This window comes from Chiloscyllium punctatum, chromosome 42 (assembly GCF_047496795.1).
Source record: "Chiloscyllium punctatum isolate Juve2018m chromosome 42, sChiPun1.3, whole genome shotgun sequence".
NCBI classification, from domain to species: domain Eukaryota; kingdom Metazoa; phylum Chordata; class Chondrichthyes; order Orectolobiformes; family Hemiscylliidae; genus Chiloscyllium; species Chiloscyllium punctatum.
This window is the reverse complement of record NC_092780.1, coordinates 30876920-30891350: the sequence shown is the minus strand read 5'-3', so window position 1 is coordinate 30891350 and position 14431 is coordinate 30876920. Positions and strand designations below refer to the sequence as shown.

General features: G+C 41.2%; 1 protein-coding gene across 1 annotated transcript in view; it reads left to right on the top strand.

Moving 5' to 3' along the window:
* ngfrb (nerve growth factor receptor b) overlaps nucleotides 1-14431 on the top strand; it is a 184334-nt gene that overhangs the window by 29335 nt on the left and 140568 nt on the right. The gene's annotated exons all lie outside the window — the stretch shown is intronic.

The window sequence follows — 14431 nt, the reverse complement described above, 5'->3', positions numbered from 1 at the left end:
ATAAGGTCCCATTGAAAGAGGAAAGTTAATAGATACAAAGGAAGAGTGATTACTTTTGCTGAGACTCCTTTTAATATAGTTTCCAGTTTTTCTTTGATTTGCTGAGCTTTTTCCACCAAAGTGTCAAAGAATTGTAGAGTCTTACAGCATAGAAGCAGACCCTTCCGTCCAACTATTCCATACTGACCATGTTCCCAAAACAAACTAGCCCCATTTGCCTGTGTTTGGCCATATCCCTCCAACCTTTCTTGTTCATGTACTTATCCAAAAGTCTTTTAAATGTTGTAACTGCACCCACGTCTACCACTTCCCTTGGAATTCATTCCACACACAAACAACTGTGTGTAAAAATGTTGCCCCTCATGTCCTTTTTTAAATATTTCTCTTTTCACCTTAAAAATATGCCCGCTAGTTTTGAATTCCCCCACCCAAGGGAAAAGATCCTTGCTATTCACTTTATCTATGCCCCTCATGATTTTATAAACCTCTATATGGCCACCCCTTAAAATCCCACACTCCAGTGAAAGAAGTCCAGTTAATCCAGCCCATTTTTATATCTCAAACCCTCCACTCCCGGCAACAACCTGGCAAATCTTTTTCTGAACCCTCTCCAGTTTAATAATATCATTCCTATAGGAGGGCAAACAGAACCATATACGGTAATCAAGAGATCTCAACAACCTCCTGTACAACTTCAACACGACTTCCCAATTCCTACACTCAAAGGTCTGAGTGAAGAAGGCAATGTGCTAAATGCCTTCTTAACCACCCTGTCTATATGTGACACAAATTTCAAAGAATTATTTACCTGAACCCCTAGGTTTCTGTGTTCTACAACACTACCCAGGGGCTCTACCATTATTTTTATTAGTCCTGCCCTTGTTTGTTTTACAAAAATGCAATACCTTGAATTCAGCCATTTGGATACAGAACTGGCTCAAAGGTAGAAGACAACAAGGTAGAGGTAGTGGTGGAGGGTTGTTTTTCAGACTGGAGGCCTGTGACCAGTGGAGTGCCACAAGGATCGGTGCTGGGCCCTCTACTTTTTGTCATTTACATAAATGATTTGGATGCGAGCATAAGAGGTACAGTTAGTAAGTTTGCAGATTACACCAAAACTGGAGGTGTAGTGGACAGCGAAGAGGGTTATCTCAGATTACAACAGGATCTGGACTAGATGGGCCAATGGGCTGAGAAGTGGCAGATGGAGTTTAATTCCGATAAATGTGAGATGCTGCATTTTGGGAAAGCAAATCTTAGCAGAACTTATACACTTAATGGTAAGGTCATAGGGAGTGTTGCTGAACAAAGAGACCTTGGAGTGCAGGTTCATAGCTCCTTGAAAGTAGAATCGCAGGTAGATAGGATAGTAAAGAAAGTGTTTGCAATGCTTTCCTTTATTGGTCAGAGTATTGAGTACAGGAATGGGGAGGTCATGCTGCAGCTGTAGAGGACATTGGTTAGACCACTGTTGGAATATTGCATGCAATTCTGGTCTGCTTCCTATCAGAAAGATGTTGTGAGACTTGAAAGGGTTCAGAAAAGATTTACAAGGATGTTGCCAGGGTTGAAGGATCTGAGCTATAGGGAGAGGCTGAACAGGCTGGGGCTGTTTTCCCTGGAGTGTCGGAGGCTGAGGGGTCACCTTATAGAGGTTTACAAAATTGAGGGGCATGGATAGGATAAATAGACAAAGTCTTCTCCCTGGGGTCAGGGAGTCCAGAACTAGAGGGCATAGGTTTTGGGTGAGAGGGGACAGATATAAAAGAGACCTAAGGGGAAACATTTTCATGCAGAGGGTGGTACGTGTATGGAATGAGCTGCCAGAGGATGTGGTGGAGGCTGGTACAATTGCAACATTGAAGAGGCATTTGGATGGGTATATGAATAGGAAGGGTTTGGAGGGATATGGGCCGGGTTCTGGCAGGTGAGACTAGATTGGATTGGGATATCTGGTCGGCGTGGACAGGTTGGACCGAAGGGTCTATTTCCATGCTGTACATCTCTATGACCCTATGAATCTATAAACTCCATCTGCCACTCCTGAGTCAATTGACCCAATTGATCAAGATCTCTTTGCAATCTTAGATAATCTTCTTCACTGTCCACTAAACAACCAATTTTGGTATCATCCTCAAACTTACTAACCATGCCTTCTATATTCTCATACAAACCAATTGCATAAACTATAAACAAAAGTGGACACAGTATCGATCCCTATAAAACACTACTGGTCACAGGCCTCTGGTCTGAAAAATAATCCTCCACCATCACTCTATCTCCTCTCATCAAGCCAATTTTGTATCCAGTTGGCAAGCTCACTGTGAATCCCATGGGATCTATTTTTACTAATTAGTCTACCATGTGGAACCTTGACAAAGGCTTCACTAAAGTCCATATAGACATTGTCTACTGCTCTGCCCTCATCAATGTCATGGTAGCTCTTTCACTGTCATGGTGCCTGTTTCACTTTCAGGCACCTTTGACAAACTCTCTGACTCAGCTTACTTGTATACAGGTACATAGGATTGTTAAGAAGCCATTCAGCGTGCTTGCTTTCATTGCTCAGACCTTTGAATATACAAGTTGGGACGTTAGGTTCGACAGGACATTGGTGAGGCCTCTTCCGGAATACTGCATGCAGTTCTGATCGCCGTGCTATAGGAAGGATATTATTACATTGGAGAGGATTCAAAAATGCAATTGTATTAACGAACCTGATTCAATGCTTAGAATGAGACCGACATCCAGCCCCATAGGCTAAGTTTTCCACTCTCTACCACACTTCCAGCTGAACAATACAGTGATCTCTGTTTTTAATGTGTTGTTTCTAAGTTTGAAACTATTTGTATTTCTCATGATTAACCATAAAATGAAATCTGGTCATTTGTGAAACTGATTCCACTTTTGAAAAGTCTTCGCAGCATTACACGCATTCAATTCGTGCTAACTTAAATGTAACAGCATTCCTAAATTTTAATTTGTCTTGCTATTGTATTCCTCTTCTTCAGTCTTGTGCTGGAGGGCAGATTTGACTCAACCCCATGATTCCCACCATATTCGTGGCAACGAGATAGGTCCCAAATCCTCTCCAGCCAGAATAGTGTTCGAACCCCATGCTGTTGGCACCAATCTCAGTCACGCTGCCTGTCTAGTCAACTGAATAAACTTCCTCACCCCCAGAGACCATGCCCCCATCCCCCCACCAAGAAGTTCAAGCTGCTGTGGCAAAATACTCTTTTACGTTAATGTTAAAGCCTGTTGCTATGGATACTGATGATCTGGGTTCAAACCTCCCTTCACCAAGTCTAACCAGGGCTGCTTCTGTTCTTACTGCCCATTATTGGCATATGGTAGAAGGACTTGCGGATTGACCCTCAATCAATTTGGCTACGTTCTGAACATGGCTTTCTCGGCCATCAAATCATGGATTTGGACTTGAATCCAGAACTTTTGCTTTAGAGGCTGAGGTGGCACCACTAAGACCATCTCTGTTGTACTGTGGTCAGGATATGTAGCCACTTCTTTCTGGACAATCCATGTAACAAGATGGTTTGGAGACATCTAAGATCAGGGCATTGGCACCAACTGGATCTGAGCGTCACCAAGCATGACCTACTGAATGGCATTCATAACACACACAGCAGCCACTGTGCTGACTGTAATACAGATCACTCCCTGGTGTGCACCAGAGTTACGATGCAAATAAAGATTTTATATTCAAAGTAGAATACTGTCTTTGTAGCAAAGTTGGTCATGCTGCCCACGCAGATTAAAAACTAGGTGTTACTCAGGATTTGAACAGGTTTTATCTAGCATTTCTATGCACAGTGCAGAAGTGAAATGGAAAACCTTTGGATAGGTCATCTATAATGCCATACTCTCAACACCTGTGAAGTAGAAGTGAAAATGTGCTTACTGGTTGGTGGCTAACATCATTATGACAGTACCTATCATTGAAGTGAAACAGTCTATTCTCATTAATTATAAGAAAGGTGTAAACGAGATGATTCTGAATGCACTGAGAGGTGCTTTTCCAACAAACTGGCTTACATGCAAATGACTATTGGCTACAATTTTGCTAGAATATCCAGATATGTTTCTCAGCGGAGGGAACTGCAGGGGATGCTTGATGGGATCAAAAAGGGAACAGGTCCATCAGTGAAGACAACAGTTCATTGCCCCCTGCAATCAACAGTTGGAGACATGAGTGGAATATTACCTTAGATTTGTCCCCAGATTACAATATATCAAAATATCATAGAAATCCTCTGAATATTGTACCCTCCTCCCTGTGGAGGAGCTTACCAAAGTTATGATTCACTTGTTATGGTCATTGATCTACGGGTTTTCTCAAGATGATTGGAACACCCTGAGAGCTTTGAAATTCTTTGAGGTCTGCAGTCGGTTCAGGGTGATGTTCTGGCACAAAATAAATAACCCTTCTGAGGAAGGGTCACCAGACCTGAAATGTGAACTCTGATTTCTCTTCAATGACGCTGCCAGATCTGCTAAGCTTTTCCAGTAACTTCTGTTGATGTTCTGGCAGAGGTAATCTTTGGCATATTCTTCTTGTTACTGCCTTTAGATGAACTACAGAGACTATCTAATGTAGAACAGAATTGATAGAAAGCTGCTAAGTCTGATTATCATAGAATCCCTTCAGTGTGGAAACAGGCCATTTGGCCTAATAAGTCCACAACAAGCCATCAAAGAGTAACCCACCCAGACCCATTCCACCTACCCTATTACTCTACATTTATCCCTGACTAATGCACCTAACCTACGTATCCCTGAACACTATGGGCAATTTAGCATGGCCAATCCACCTAACCTGCACATCATTGGACTGTGGAACACCCGGAGGAAACCCACACAGACACGGGGAGAATGTGCAAACTCCACACGGACAGTCACCCGAGGCTAAAATTGAACCTGGGGTCCCTGCCGCTGTGAGGTAGCAGTGCTAACCACTGAGCCACCGTGCTGTCCCTACCTCTGAACTATCTGAGATCTAAGGCAGAGGTTTACCAAGTTTTCATCAGAGCACTACCATCTCTCAGCATTGAAGATGCGACACTGGAGGTTGCTGATTGCTTCACGTGTCTTGACTCAGACCCTGGAGGGGGTGCATTGATGCGAATCACAGTGGCCTGTGCCTGTGCTGTCAGAGGGACTGAGGCTTGGATAACATAACCCCTGCTTTCAAGTGACAATTTATCAGAGCTGAGAGATGGAGATAACAAAATTAAGTAGTCAACAAAGGAATACTCAACAAACTGGAAGCCAAACAAATGTGAGGTCGCTGAGATAATAAATTACTTGAAAAAGAATGTGGAATCTCTAGCTTAAGTTTGCATAAATTCAGGAGCTACTGCGTAGTTAAAATGCTGTGGGTGCTATTGTAAAGACCATTGTTAAATTTAAATCTTGGGTTTGAAATCTGAGATATAGTGAATATGGCAGTAACTCCATGGTTAAAATCTTAAAGCTTTGTGCATACGTGCTGGAGATGCATTCAATGTGATGTCACTCGTCTGGAGAAGGTGAGTTTGGGGTGATGGTCCTTTTTGTGTCGGAGATTGTCTGTTATTTTGAAAACAAACTTCTGTTCCTCTGTTATGCCTGTGTTTGTGGCTTTAATTTTAACACAGGGTGGATAATTGAGCATATTGAGGAATTCTTCTAATTCTGCTTGTGAGTCCAAACATTTCACACATCAACTGTATCGTTGTCATGTGTCTGCATTACTTAATAGATGATGTGATGAGAATGAATAAGGAGTCCATAAAAGCTGAAAAGTAGCTCTCGAAGGTATCAATAAAAAAGCTCAAATATATTATTTTGATCAGATTAGAAAGCTTTGTACCAGGTTTAAAAAGCAGAGCAAGTTGCACAATATGAATGAGCAAGTTGAGTAGAATTGTCTGACAAAGCTGCGGGTGGAAAATGTATCATACAATATCATTTCTGACAATGTCTTTATAAAATGAGACATCGAATGCAAAGGTGAAGAGGTTTTGCTGAATCTATGTAGAACAGTTCAGCTTCACTGTAACTGTGGGTGATTCTGGATACCAGAAGGATGTGAAATGTAAAGGATTTGTCGAGGGTGTCAAAGAGATTTATTATAGGCTGCAGTAAGGGAGGTTTATTGACAAGCTGGGACTGTTTATCCTTAGAGTCAAGATGCCTGAGGGAACTTGACGGGACTGGACAAAATTATGATATAGATGGAATGAATAGAATCTGTTTCTAATGAACGAAAGATTGATAACAAGATGTTCAAGTTAATTGGCAAAGTTTCAGTTACAACCCAAGGAAGACCTTTATACCAACAGTGATTAGAATTTGGGATTCACTTCGTCCCTGATCTCATTTGAAAGTTCTAAGGTCAGGAGGATCCAGATTTTGAATTAATTTTCAAAAGGAAATTAGGTAAATACTTGATGAGAAAATAACTATTATTACAGATAGGTTGGCACTGCTAGGCCTGATGGGATTCCTTAGATTAGACTAGATTCTCTTTAGAAGAACTGGCGTAAACTTGATGGGCTGAGTGGCCTCCTGTGCTGGTTTCATCTATTCTGTAGGACCCAAAGTGCATCACAAAAATGCCCAACAGAAGGTGTTGAGGGTTAAAAGTTCAGAAAAACGGTCATGGTGGGCATCATGTTGGGAACCAGAGGAAACACATTTGGGTGCATGATTTCTCTCTGTAGCACTGTCTAAGGTCAGAGTCGCCAGCAACCTTTTACTCAATGCTGACATTAGCACATTCATTACAAATGCTGCAGCAATTATGTCAGGATGAATAAAAGTGTATGAAACAGAAGCAACCCGACAGAGAGCATGAAACAGCAAGTTTCTCCAGCCTGCTTCTTCAGCACACCCTACTGCTGCTTTGAGACCTGGACAACACCTACTGTGCAGATGAAATGGCTAAACAATTTGCGCTTTTCCTGTCTCAGATGTATCCTTGACATCTCTTGACAGGATAACAGACATCTGCAATTTGCTAATTCCAGCATTTTCACTCATATCTCTGCATATGAGGCATTGACTCAGCCTTGTTTGTTAGATGGATGACAGCCTTACACCCATAGATCTTCTTTATGGTGAATTGGCTACTGGGTCATGACCTCCTGGGTATCTGTACCACCTTGACAAGGGAACTTTCAAATGAGATCTGAAGTAAGGAGCTGTTGACACAGGCAGCTGGGAGACAGGCACTGGCAGCTGTTTGGAAGGCTGATGGGAGAGGAAAACAGAAATGAAAAGCTCAGCTGTTGACAAAATGGCATAGAGAAAATAGATCAGTAATGTGAGCCCTCTCTCAGCCCCTGTCTTCCTCTACAACAAATGTGCTTGACAGTGACACGTCAGAATGGAGCTTCTGAGCCAAATCAGGTGATGCTTAAGACAAAGAGTTGACCACAGAGGTGTAAAGCAGGAGACTGAAGTGATATAACCACATAATGACACAAGCTTACTTATAGTTAGTACTTATAATCTTGGGATGAACCATTCAGGATCAGCAGTTGTTACTGAGCTTCATTCCAAGGTACATCTCGCAGCCTAGGATTATATACAGGTCCTCAGGTCATCGGTTTTAGACCTTGGGCAAAATTACAAATCACACAACACCAGTTATAGTCCAATAGGTTTATTTGGAAGTACTAGCTTTCAGAGCGCTGTTCCTTCATCAGGTAACTAGTAGGGCAAGATCATAAGAAACAGAATTTATGGTAAAATATCACAGTGCCATGTAATTCAAATGATATACTAAGTAAACAGAGATTGCTGTTAAGTCTTTCGTCTTTTACAATGGGTTACAGGTTTCAGTTCATTAATATGTAAATCCCAGAACTTCTTCTAATTCACATTCTTGAGATAACTTAAGACTGGTTCTATTTCCAAAGTAGGAATTTATAAAATGTTATGTGGATTGACTGCCTGCATGTTATGTGCTTTTTGAGTAAAAATAGAATGTGTCTACAAATACAACTCTACAAATGCAAATTCACCCCATATACGTGTGTGTGTGTGTGTGCGCTCCCCCTATCAACTGTGCATGCACAAGCCAGAGCCACACTCTGCATAGACTTCTGATACCGCACATACATGGAGATTTGACACTGTACATGCATGGACACTCATGTGTCATAGGATTGTTTATTACATTGATGTGTGCTTTAATGTTGAACTGGGTGGGAACCACTGAGCTAGATAGCAAGTGTTAAGAGAGACCATATATAAAAAGAACTATTGTATTTTCAGCATGCTTAGTTTAAATCAATCCTTTTTGATTTTATGTTGTAATACACTAAATGCTTGATTTGAAAACAATCTCAATTGCATAGCAGTATAGCTGATGTTTTTATGTCACTGCTTAATGCGCTCGTATCTAAAGTAATAATTTGCCTTTGTTGTGGATTGGGCCAGGCCCCCTCAAAATATTTTAAGAAAGTAGCCTAGACCATAACATTTTCTTATTTTAATGGCAGATATGAAGTGGATGTTCCAGGTGTGATGCAGCTGGTCAGACCACTCAGCTTTAAGCAAAACAGAATTTATTTAAACACTGCAGTTGAAATATGAACAAAAGAAAACAGAATTTAGAATAACTTAACTATTTGAAAACTCAACCGACTCTAACACAACTTAACTAAGGAGCTATTCCAATTCCTGTAACATCCCATAAATACACCCCTTGACAAAAGGCAAATTCAACCTCATGTTCTTACAGACAGGAAAGATTTCAGAGAGAAGCCAAGCAAGAATCGTCTGCTGAAACAGCTTTTGACTTCCTGCTAAAAAAAGTACTAGAAAAAAACTTGAACTGGGAGAACTGACCACTCCCCTTCCAGACATTTTGGCACCTCTGCCTTTTTGACCTCTCTTAAAGAAAACCCAAGGAGAAAATAACCTTTTTAAAGTGACAACAGCATCATCACACCTCCTAAATCTCATGGATTAATGCCTCTTCAAACACAGATGCATTTATTAAATGTCAAACATTTGTATCAAAATATTAAAGCCATTTGTATCATATATAAAGTTATTACTGACTCTTTTCTACTTCAATAAATTATTTTACATTTTCTTGGTAACAGAGAGCAAATTAGAATTAAGGTCCAATCACATCAAGCTTGACCCTATTAAATGGTGGAGAGAGTTTGAGGGGCTGACTGTTAAAAATCACACAACGCCAGGTTATAGTCCAACAGATTTATTTGGAAGCAGTAGCTTTCGGAGCACTTGTGTGATTTTTAACTTTGTACACCCCAGTCCAACACCAGCATCTCCAAATCATGACCTACACTAGTTCCTGTTTCTTATCATCTTGAATGATGTTAAGAACATCACACCATTTTCTCCATCCAGTTATGGGAGACTCTGTTTTATTGCTGAGCTGCACCATGTCATTCCACAACCTGTGGCATTCCACTGAATCAAAACATTGAACAACTGCATGCCTCCCAATTTGCCATATGCATGCACAGCAACTGTTCAAAGTTTGTACGATACTTAAACACTAAATACTTTAAGTAATTAGAAAAGCAACTACAGTGATGGTAAATAATGATTAAATTGCTTCAGCATGGACATGGAAAGAAATAACCCAAGGTGTGCCAATTTCAAACAAGGAGCAGGTACATTTCATCAGATGCTACATTCCCCCTCCTGCATTTTTTAATGGACAGATATCTTTCTGTTTACATAAGGAGAACTGGATTAGTTTGAGAAAATCACTCGGGGGGCTGGGCAGCCTATAGATTTAGAACTAGCCTGGACCTTGACTGGTTTTTTTTAACAATTATTCTAAGTTTTAGGAAAAAGTCACCAATTCGTTTGGTAAATGTAAATTTGTTTCAACACTTTACAAAGGAGCTGGCCTTCCCTTTCTCACAGCTCAGTGTATGAAACGTATCAATGCATATGTATCTCAAGGCCACTATAATCTCTTGAATTGGCTTTAGTCTTCTTAGAAGATCAAAGAGATTATTTGCCTGTGAATTTGGTCTAATTGGGGTTTATCTTTGCTTAAATACATACTGCCTAATCTTCAATGTTTACAGGTACACCGTCAGTGAGTCTGTATAAAGAAAGTGCCAGCAATTCTGTTTTCTCATGTAGTCTCCTTTGCTCCAGGGCAAGTACAATTTGTTTTTAAATGTCAAAACAGATGTTAGGGAGTTTGAACCTTACATAACGAGTTACGTGGTTTGACTTGAAGAGCAGATGTACAGGTATCCTTGAGAGAAGTGGTTGATATCAACTTTGAATCAACAATTATTTTTCTCAATACCTTGGGTATGGAAAAAGCCACGGATACAGCTGACTCAGTGATCTTAGTTGTGAAAACTGAAATGCTCAGTAAGGAAGGCATAATGACAGTGTGACAAAGGAATCAAGTCCTTTACTAAATGACAGACGCGATTATACTTTGGCAAATCTTTGTCTATTTACTTCTTCAGTCTGGTGATGTCTTTGGTATCATCTTTGAATGTCCTCTGGTTGTAAGGATCTGATAGCAGTGCAGAAAACACTAATGCAAGTTCAACTTTTCATCTACAGTCGAGCAATGACGCTACAATTGGCATTCACTCTGCTTAAATTGCAACATTTCAAAACGGAATAGTTAACAATGTAGTCAAGCAGTAATTTTGGGGCCGATCTCAGGCTTTTAAAGGATACAAATAAAATTTACAGGAGAATTTTCTGGTTCTGAAGTTGGCAAAAGGCCACAAGGAGATGCAAGAGAAGCATAAGATTTGAACAAAGAATTAGAATTATGAAGCAGTTAGTTCACAATCTCTTAAGAACTGGAGAGAATTTGCAGATGTCAGATTTTCAAAAACATATTCAAGGAATGTAAAAATTATGATTGATTAATAAATCGTTTCACATTAAAGCTACAAATTAATGCAATGTATCTCATAATTAAACTTACATTATACTCTGCTTTAATCATGTAGTTGAAAATTCTAACTGCTAAAAGTAGTGAGAAACTGTTTCTGATATTTGCTCAGGCCTACACGTGACATGCACCAAAGCAGTTCCTTACGTGGAATGAATGTTCGTTTTCCACAGCACTATATTTTGCTTCTTTGCATTTCAAGGTTGCATCTACCTAATATTCAGGACATTGGTGATGGCAGGTTTGACTTTGCTGGCACCAGGCCACGTTCACAGCTTTTGGCAATGCTTGCCGTATTAACTTCCATTGCCTGGAAACAGCCAGACAAGGAAGGACGAATCTATAAATAATCAGAGCAATCAATTCGATCTAAAGGGATTTTCTTGAGCAAAATAATGGGACAGCAAAGACTCAAATGTCTGAATTGCTGTGTCATCAGGGCATGTCAGGGTGTTTTGTGTCTGCTCGATGACTGAATTAGCAGAATATGCCTCACAGTTGCTTACACACGAGCACATGGTCCCTAAGCTTGAGAGGATGTTGCAGTTGTAAGGAAGGGAGAGGATTTCCTGGGCACACATTCCAGGAGATTAGATTAGATTCCCTACAGTGGGGAAACAGGCCCTTCGGCCCAACCAGTCCATGCCAACCCTCCGGAGAGTAACCCACCCAGACCCATTTCCCTCATACTCTGGGCAATTTAGCCTAGCCAATTCACCTGATCTGAACATCTTTGTGAATGTGGGAGGAAACCGGAGCAAACCCATGCAGACACGAGGAGAATATGCAAACTCCACATAGTCAGCTGAGGCTGGAATCAAACCTGGGACCCTGGTGCTGTGAGGCAGCAGTGCTAACCACTGAGCCACTGTGCCGCCCCTATGGTCAGTCTGCAGTTACAGAAAGGACAGGAGAATTGTGAGTAGGTGCCATCAAATAGGATAGGAAGAGGCAGGTAGCGCAGGAATTCTCTGGGAGTATGGCACCTTTGAAACTACCATTTCATGGTATTCATGGCGATGGGGGTATATTGTTGAGAATGTTGGTGGTACAGGATGCAGAATAATCAGTGGCCACAAGGCACTTGAAAAATCATAGAATCCCGACAGTGTGAAAGCAGGCCATTCAGCTCATCGAGTCCACATCAACCCTCTGAAGAGCATCCCACCCAGACCCAACCCCCTACCCTGTCCCTGTAACCCTGCATTTCCCATGGCTAATCCACCTTGCCTGCACATTCCTGAACACTATGGGCAATTTAGCATGGCCAATCCATCTAACCCACACATCTTTGGATTGTGGGAGGAATCTGGAGTACTTGAGGGAAACCCACACTGACAGGTGCTGGCAGGTGGGACTAGATTGGGTTGGGATATCTGGTTGGCATGGACAAGTTGGACCAAAGGGTCTGTTTTGTGCTGTACATCTCTTTGACTCTGTGACTCTATGACACAGGAAGAATGCGCAAACTCCACACATACAATCGCCCGAGGGTGGAATCAAACCCGGGTCCCTGACGCTGTGAGGCAGCAGTGCGAACCACTGAGGCGTCGTGCTGCTCCAAGTCAAGGTGTTAGAGAAATGTTTCTGCAAACACCATATGATTCCTACATGGTTATCAACCCTCCATCCTGATACCAGGGTCAATCAAAACATTGTTGGGAAAATGCGCAACATTTAATGTGGCATTACCTGATACAGCAAAGAAAACCGTTTACATCCTACAGTCAAGAGATTTAGAAGCAGATAGGAAGTTACAAAACAGGATCTGAAAAGTGGGGGATATAAGAATAGTAAACCAAAAAGGTATTTACATGTAGCTGGGGTATGGTGCAAGAGGAAGGGCTACAGATTCCTGGAGCAGAAGGGACCCATTCAAGTTGGTCAGTACGTACAGGAGAGGAATGGCACCTCAGCAGGATGGGGACCCATGGCCTTGCTGAAGGGTGAACTATTATTGTGATGGTGGGGTTATGCTAATTTTGTCGGTGGTGAAATTCCAGTTAGGAGTAATCAGTGGCACTTATGACTGGTAGAGTCAAACAGAACTAGAATAAAGGATAGTTCAAAAATAGGTCCAGCTTACAATCAGAACTGATTATAATAGAAATGACCTACAAAAGTTCAAAATTGCATGCATTCATAGGAACTTCCCTTCCATTCTTATTCTTAATGTGGATACAAATTAAGCATTTAAAGCTCTCCTGAGGCGTTACATGACACTTCAAAGCTATTTTCAATTTGTCACCTCCTGCCCTGGTTAATATTTATATCATTAATCAATCATAGAATAGAATCCCTACAGTGTGGAAGCAGGCCTTTCAGCCCTTTGAGTCTGCACTGCCCCTCCGAAGAGCATGCCACCCACACCTACCCCTCTACCCTATCCCTGCAATCCTGCTTTTCTCCTGGCTTACCAACCTAAGCCTGTATATCTCTGGACACTGTGGGTGATTTAGCACAGCCAGTCCATCTAACCTGCACATCTTTGGACTGTGGGAGGAAACCTACGCAGACACGGGGAGAATGTGCAAACCCCACACAGACAGTTGCCCAATGCTGGAATTGAACCTGGGACCCTGATGCTGTGAGGCAGCAGCACTAAGCACTGAGCCACTGTGCTGCCCAAACCCTCTTTCATAATGACCATCTGAACAGAAATAGGTCAATTTTCTTCTATTTAACCCATTCCCCACCTTTAGACAGTCACAACAAATATTTATTTTTAGCATGCACCTCCATTAAAGATTCAATGAAGTGGATCAAAATCAAAGAGCCAATTTTACGGATTCTAGAGTGGAAGCAAGAGAAATGTTATCATTTACCAACTTTGAAGAGAAAAAATACTATGAAATGCAACTACAAAGAGGCATAGGGATGTTCATAATACGTTTAAAAGAAGAGTCAAAATAGAAATTGCTGAGAAAGCTCAGCAGGTCTGGCAGCATCTGTGGAGAGAAATTAGAGTTAATGTTTCAGGTTAGGAGACCCTTCCTTAGAACATGCAGGTGTGAGGAAGGGTCACCACACATGAAACATTAACTCTGATTTCTCTGCACAAATGCTGCCAGACTTGCTGAGCTTTCTCAGCAATTTCTGTTTTTGTTTCTGATTTATAGCATCCACAGTTCTTTCAATTTTTATTTAAAGGAAAAGAATGTCTGCTATAGAGATGAAAGATAAAGGCTGCACAGTTTACAAGTCATTAAATTCCTTGAAGTGTTAGATTCTTAAACTGACGCCACAGTTATTTAATTATTAAGTGGCACCCACAGCAGTGACAATGTTTGTAGATCTCTTTGAGTTTCCAATGAATGGTTGCTTCCCCAATCTGCTTCTTCACTGGATGCTGTCTTCTGAAACAATGAGAGAAATATAGAAAGAGAGTCTTTCAATCCTTGCTGCTTATAGTCCATTATCTTTCTCTCTGCTCCATATCCCAATATCAATTTCTGAAATATGGTATGTTTTATATTCCCAGGTCTGGCTTCCATGCCTTCCAAGCTG